We start from the raw sequence: 8,218 nt of genomic DNA, 5'->3' as shown, positions 1-8,218 counted from the left end.
TACTCTTGTTGTCCAGGCTGGAGTGCAATGGCACAACCTTGGCTCACCACAACCTCCACCTTCCTGGTTCAAGCAATTATCCTGCCTCAGCTTCCTGAGCAGCTGGGATTATAGGCATGCACCACAACACCTGGATAATTTTGTATTTTTACTAGAGATGGCTTTTCTCCGTGTCAGTCAGGCTGATCTCGAACTCTCGATTTCAGGCGATCTGCCCAACTAGGCCTCCCAAAGTGCTGGGATTCCAAGTGTGAGCCACTGTGCCCAGCCAGTACTCTTATTTTCTATTCAAACATTGCCAAACACTGTCAAACTTTTTTTTTTTAATTGAAACATTTTTGTATTTTTTATTTTTTGGAGACAGAGTCTCTCATTTTCTAATGAACATGAAGGGACTCACAGTCCCTTCCCCTACAGTATATCTTTAATAACATATCAATGAAAATTCATGTCTGAATGAATTATAGAAGTTCAGGACCTAAAAAAGGGAGGTCCCAGAAACTGGGATTTGGTTTAACAACTTCATTTCTCTTGGATTCAGCTTTCTCATGTGTCAGAGTGGGAGAGAAAAGGAGGTGTTGGGCTGTCGTTCCACTGTCTGTACTTCTAATCTAATATGTGTGGCAAATACTTAGATTTGTTGACAGCAGTTTTTTGGAATGCTGTTTTGAATGATTCTGAGGAGGCTCAGCTAGTGTGTTTCAGTTGATTGGGTATATCTGTCATGGAGAAGGAAGTGAGGAGTGAGGGGCATTTGCAGTATTCCCAGGGCATTCCTGCCCATTATCTCAGTACCTTGTGTTGATGTTTCCTGTCCCTTATCAGGAATCCTGACTACTCTGTCTCTGATGACTCAGACTTACTGAGTGCTGCTTAGTTGCATCATAGACATCACCTGTAATTGAACAGCTACCCTGCCTCTTGATAGAATTCAAAGGCTGGCAGGACTGCTGCTGTGTGGAATGGTCTTTGGTCATTTCTGCTTAGAACACAGAAATCTGACTCCAGCCAATGGAAATCAGACACAGCAGTAAGACAACCCCAAATACATAAGGGATAAATATGTCTGCTTTTCCTTTGTTCTTTGTACTCTTGTGGCAAGATGGCTAGTGAGGGCACCCTTCCTGCAGTGCAGGAAGTTAAAAAAGTAAAAATTGCTTTGCTGAGAGATCCTTTGTCTAGTGCTAGTTTTTCTTAGTGGCACTGAGCGCCTGTTTCCAGCAGAGCTGCAGACCTGGCATTGTCCCTTGTTCCTGCAGTTCCCCATCCTGTACTCAGTCATCCTCATCCATGCAAGAGTAGTGACCATGCATCCACAGTGTCAGAGGCACTGTAGTGGCTCACAATATGCCTAAGTACTTGAATGAAGTTTAATTTGCTGGGTTTAATCCACTCTGTTATTCCTGAGTCAATCTTTTGAGCAACTAAATATTGATGATTGAGTGTCCTTTCTTTTTTCTTTTTTTGAGACAGAATTTTGCTCTTGTTGCCCAGGCTGGAGTGCAATGGCACAATCTTGAATCACTGCAACCTCTGCCTTTTAGGTTCAAGTGATACTCCTGCCTCAGTCTCCTGAGTATCTGGGATTACAGGAATGCACCACCATGCCCAGCTAATTAATGTGTTTTTAGTAGATATGGGGTTTCACCAAGTTGGTCAGGCTGGTCTGGAACTCCTGACCTCAGGTGACCCACCTCCGCAGGCCTCCCAAAGTGCTTGGATTACAGGCATGAGCCACCACACCCAACTTGATGATTGTCTTATTATATCTGTGCTTCTGCAGAATTTTAGTGGCTGAAGGAAGTACACTAGTGTTAGTTTTCTTTTTCATAAAATAAATAATTTACTCTTCATACAGTTACTTGCCAGTCATGGGAAGGAAAAGTCAGGGTTTTTGTTCACAGTGATAGGAATTATTGTTACATTACAGGATGACTCTGTAAATGCCTTTAGGAATAAATTCTGATCATATTATGACTGTTTTACTAGCTGTGAGACCACCATTCTACTGGCTACTGTCACGTTTCTTGATTTTCTTTCTAGATCTGAACTAGTTATTTCCTACTTCTTTCCTGAAATGGCTGGTAAAATAAACACTAAAGATAAGAGGTTACATGTACTTTGTATTATATTTCACTGCATTAAGACATTCTTTATCAGCATTCCTTAAATTATACAGAATCATTGGCCAATATCTATGTGTGACCTGCAGTTAGTTTCGTGGCTTTTTAAGGTATTTTAATTAATGGACCTCTTTTTCTTTCAGTCTTTCTTTTTTTTAAATAAAAAACCTTTCATTGGAAGTGTCACATTTGTAATCCCACTTCATTTGTGTTTTATTGGCTTTGTTGAGGCCCTGTGGAGGATTACACTGTAAGTTTAATTCTGCAGTTTCTTTGAAAACAGCCAAACTGTATAAATTTTAATGCTCTGCTCTTTGAGAGCATCTCCTTCTATATTTTTTTCCTACAATACACTAAGTAATTCTGTGCTTATTTTACAGCTTTGCAGTCCCCTAAAAGACCATGAAACCCTGAGAGTAATGAAAAGATTCCTGAAATTGAGGTCACCATGGAAGGTAAGGACTGGCTCTTGGCATGTTTCTTTTGATTCACCAGTTTAATAGTTATGTCAGTTTGCTAGCTATATGTTTATACAGATGAAGTTAACCAAACTAGTTTTCTGTGTGAACAGCTGCCTGTGATAGAGCTAAATTTCTGAATGTTTTTAACTGAAATATTGAAAATCATTAACAGAAAATAAGTAACGTGGATCACATCATAAACTGCTCTCAGAAAACATCCCTAAAATCCTTTTTTTTTTATTACAACAAATAAGGGTGCAGAGAGTCATGTGGAATGTTTCTTCATCTTCTGTCTTCTTTGTTTTTTGTATTCTTTTAAGGAAATAAAGTTTAGAGGTAGTTTAAACAGCAGGGCCTGGAATGAAAGTATTTCCTACAACACCCTGTAATGTACTTCCTTCTCTCCATGTCCATGGGGACTGCAGGGTTCTCATCTTTTTATGTTTACAGTATTAATATACTTCATATAATACCAAAGACAGTTCCCAACCAACTATCAAATATGGGTATTTCTTACATCTCCTCATAAATACAAAAGGAATTAACTGCATTAGGATTTTTTTTTTTTGAGACTGAATCTCACTCTGTCTCCCAGGCTGGAGTGCAGTGGTACAATCTTGGCTCACTGCAACCTCCACCTCCTGGGTTCAAGCAGTTCTCCTGCCTTTGCCTCCTGAATAGCTTGGACTACAGGCACCTGCTGCCATACCCAGCTAATTTTTTGTATTTAGCTGTTGTATTTATTTAGCATGTTGCCCAAGCTTGTCTCAAACTCCTGAGCTCAGACAATCTGCCTGCCTTAGCCTCCCAAAGTACTAGGATTACAGGAGTGAGTTATAGTGCCTGGTCTGGGATCATTCTTTATGTCCTAGGTGTCAAGTTTTTAAATAGGAGTTTTCAGTACTGGTGTTTAGTGATACAGTAGTCCTCATTTAGTCATCTGGTATACTCATGAGACTATAACATATGACTAAGAGTATACCTCACAGAGGTATACCAGATAACTAAATTGGGACTAGAGGGAGTATTTAAACTCTTCATTTATTGATCCTGTTAAAGGAAAGCTTACTTTAATAACATAAACTCTTGGTTACAAATTAGATGTTTCTCTTATGAAAGCTTGTAGGCATCTTTGAGCAACTTAATACCAGATTACTTCTGTTCAAAATATGCTAAGAATTAAAAATATATTCAAACCTGTACTTTTCTCCTTTTGGAAAAGATCAGAGGATCAGAGATCTCTTCTATACATGAGGTGCCATCCTTTCCTGAAGGACTTCCTTGTAAAGTGCATGAGGTGCTTCTTTTGGTAAAAAGACACACTGTGTGACCCCACACACCTGAGCCTGAACCAATAAAGATTTGAACAAGGTGAACAATGACACTATGTAAAAGGAGGGTTAATTTCAAGGTAACAGGAACTTTATGGAGAAGATTATTTTTAAATTAGGCCTTGCTGAAAGAGGCGAATGTCACCAGGCAGAGACAAAGCTACTCCTGATAGAAGGAATGGCATGAGTAAAAGCATAGATTAAATAGTCCAGGCAATGATGACAATCTCATGTTTAGGGAACATGGTCCTATATCTTGTTCCAACTATATCTGGTATCTCAAGAACTTTAGAGTCAGAAGTAGTCCTGGGACCAGCTGGTTCTAGGGTCATAGTAGTTGTACCTTAAAGCAGTTGTTCCTTCCATGCTGGGTTCAATTGATTCATTGGTGAGGGAAGCAACTGAAAAAGTAATGGCCCCCAAACTTCACCAGAATGGTGAGATGAGAGGTCACTATGAAGACCAAGACCTTCAGAAGGAAAGACGGGACAGTGAGAAGACCAGCAGTCCCAAAGCCCAGTAACACATGCTTAGGGTAAGAGAAGATAAGGTGTTTCATAGCATGGTGTCGCATTCTGCAGAAGCACTGAGGGCTGCACAAGACAGTATTTTAAAGGAGACTCTTCCGCCAGGGCTCACTGACCCAGCACTCTCTGCAAGTGAGCCCTGGGGGAGTAGTCTTTAAAATATTCTGGACAGAGGACAGCTGCTAGCAAAGTAACTCTGATTTCTACCATTTGCCTCCCCTCCTAACTCTAGTATAACATTACATTGTATATGCTGGTGCCCTGATTGCAGTCTGTGGATACTAGATATTAAGACTGGGGAGAATATAAAACAGCCAGTTAATGTGCACCATTTTTACAGGCACTGTCAGTAGCATATAAGAAATAGCATGTTTCTCTCTCAAAAGCAAATTAGTTCATAGGAGTCAGTTGGCACATTCAGTGTGTACTTCTACGAGCTTTTTTTCATGTCTTTAAAGTCTTCATTCATTGATCCTGTTAATCCGAAACTTATTTAATAATGTAAGCTCTTGGTTATCAATTAGATGTTAGGAAAAATAGAGAAATGAAGAGCTACTGTAATGAGTTAAAGGGATTGGTGCTATAGGAATACCATTACCAGGAACAATGTTACGAGGAATTAGGATTGTTTGCTACTGCAGTCAGCTGTGATTTCCCAAATAGGGAGAATGATGAATGCTAAATCCATTACAAATGCCCATCATCTTTCTTTATATGCCTTCTAGTGAAAAATTCCCACGTACCTAAGTAGCAAGTGGTCTGAAATGATAGCAGCTGTTTATGAAAGAAATATCATCTCAATTTTTAAAATCCCTGAGTCAAATATTATTTTCCCCCTCCCATTTTACAGGTGTGCAACCTATAGAACAGAGAATTAAAGTAATATTCTTAAGTGGCAGAGCACAGATATAAACCCTATCACTTTGGCCTCAAAGTTTGTGTTTTATTTTATTTTACTTTATTTTTATTATTAATGTATTTTGAGATGGAGTCTTGCTGTGTCATCCAGGCTGGAGTGCAGTGGTGCAATCTCTGCTCACAACAATCTCTGCCTTTTAGGTTCAAGTGATTCTCCTGCCTCAGCCTCCTGAGTAGCTGGAACTACAGGCATGTGCAACCATGCCTGGCCAATTTTTGTATTATTAGTAGAGATGAGGTTTCACCATGCTGGCCAGGCTGGTTTTGAACTTCTGACCTCATGATCCACCTACCTTGGCCTCCCAAAGTGCTGGGATTAGAGGTGTGAGCCACTGCTCCCAGCTCTTATTGTATTATTTAAAATTCACCTTTTTTTAAAAAACAAGAGCCTATTTTTCTTGCATAAAAATAATGTGTGTGTATGTGTCACATTTTTTTTCCAGCTATCATCATGGAATACTATGCAGCCATAAAAAATGATGAGTTCATGTCCTTTGTAGAGACATGAATGAACATAGAAACCATCATTCTCAGCAAACTGACACAAGAACAGAAAACCAAACACTGTGTGTTTTCACTCATAGGTGGGCGATGAACAATGAGAACACTTGAGCACAGGGAAAGGAATGACAATCATAGGGCTGGGTGGTGGGGTGAAAGGGAGGGGAGGGGAGGGACAACAGGGAGTGGGGAGGGATAACAATGGGAGAAATGCTTGACATAGGCAATGGGGGGATGGGTGGGATAGAGACAGTAAACCACCATGACATGTTTGTGCTTATGCAACAATCCTGCAGGACTCAGGACATACACATGTATGCCAGAGCCCAAATACAATAATTAAAATAATAATAATAGTAATAATAGTTGTTCAGGTAGGCTGAGGCTGATATTGGTTCAGTAGCTCAAAGAAGGTAAGACTGGCTTCCCTGTGCTTCTCTTCACTTTCCTTTCTGGTGCACGGTGACCAAGGGAGCTCCTTCATGTATCCATCCGAGGAGGACATACATAAGTAAAGAAAATACATAAATAAAGAAAATGCAGCGTGAGCCCTGCCTGCACCCATGGTCAGGAAAAGCAAGAGGCTTTTTTTGAATCCTAGCAGAATTTTGCATAAGTCTCTTGGTTTTAAAAAAAGATGAATTTTAAAATAATAAAATAAAATTAAGCACAAACTCTGAGACCAAAGTGAGAGGATTTAAATCTGTGCTCTGCCACTTAGGAAAAATGCTTCAATTCTCTGTCCTTTAGGTTGCACACTTGTAAAATGGAAGGAGGAAAGCAATATCTGACTCATGGTTTTTCAAGACTGAGATGTTATTTCTTTAGTAAACAGCTGCTATCATTTCAGACCACTTGCTATTTAGGCCCTTAGAAACTTTTCACTAGAAGGCATGTAAAGAAAAATAATGAGCATTTATAGTGGTTTTAGCATTCATCATTTGACTGCATGACTGATCCCCAGAGCTGTAATTTTGCTAACAAATTTTGTGAAAGCCCATTAGCTAGCAACTGAACCTAACCAGCCAGCCACCCTCACCAGTCAGTGCTCTTTTTGTTCTCTCTCCCAAAATTCTGGTGGGATTATAGGCAGGCATGAGCCACCTCAGCCCAGCCCCCTATTTATTTTAAATAACAGCTTTATGGAAATATAGTTTACATACCATACAATTGATTCATCAAGGTATGTAATTCAGTGGTTTTTAGAATATTCATGGAGCTGTGCATCTGTCACCACAATCAGTTTTAGAAGCGTTCATTACCCTATAGAGAAATCTGCATTTCTTTGCCACTAGCTCCTATTTCCCCTATATCCCTATGCTCCCATAGGCAACCTCTGATCTATTTTCTGCTACTATAGAGTTGCGTAATCTGGACCTTTTATATAAATAGGATTGTGTAATATGTGGGGATCTTTGGTGGCTGGCTTTTTTTTCACTCCTAGCACAATGTTTACAGAGTTCCTTCATGTCATAGCATGTGTCAGTATTTTGTTCCTTCTATGGCTGAATAATATACTCCACAGTAGAGTCACAGTACATTTTATCTATCTGTTCATCACTTGATGAACATTTGGATTGTTTTCATGTATTGGCCATTATGAATAATGCTGCTATGAAGATTCATGTACACTTTTTTTGTGGACATATATTTTTATATTTCTGGGATATATACCTAGGAGAGAAATTGTTGAATTCTATGATACTGTACATTTAGCATTTTGAGAAACTGTTTTCCAAAGTGGTTATACCAGTCAGGTGTGGTGACTCACATCTGTAATCCCAGCTACATGAGAGACTGAGGGGTGAGGATCACATGAACCTATGAGTTAAAAGAGACCAGTGTGGGCAAGATAGCAAGACCCTGTCTTGATTTTTAAAAATAAAAGGAAAATGACAAGAAAAGAAACACCCAAACAAAGTGGTTAAACCATTTTACATTCCCACCAGTAATGTGTGTGGGTTCCAATTTCTCCATATTTTCACCAAAATTTCTTTTTTTGAGACAGAATTTCACTGTGTCGCCCAGGCAGGAATGCAGTGGTGTGATCATGGCTCACTGCAGCCTCGAACTTCCACTCATGATCCTTTTACCTCAGCCTCTTGTAAAGTTGGGACTACCTTCACACGCCATCACACTCAGCTAATTTTTGTATTTTTAGTAGAGACAGTGTTTCACTATATTGCTCAGTCTGGTTTCAAACTCCTGGACCCAAGTGATCCACCTGCCTTGGCCTCCCAAACTGCTAGGATTACAGGTGTGAACCACCATATCTGGTCCTCTCTTTCTTCTCTCTCTTCCCTTCCTTCCTTGGTAGATGGAAGAAAATAGTATCCATGTCTTATTTTTAGGCCTGA

This window comes from Cebus imitator, unplaced genomic scaffold, assembly GCF_001604975.1.
Source record: "Cebus imitator isolate Cc_AM_T3 unplaced genomic scaffold, Cebus_imitator-1.0 Scaffold878, whole genome shotgun sequence".
In the NCBI taxonomy this organism is placed as follows: domain Eukaryota; kingdom Metazoa; phylum Chordata; class Mammalia; order Primates; family Cebidae; genus Cebus; species Cebus imitator.
This window is presented reverse-complemented; position numbering follows the sequence as displayed.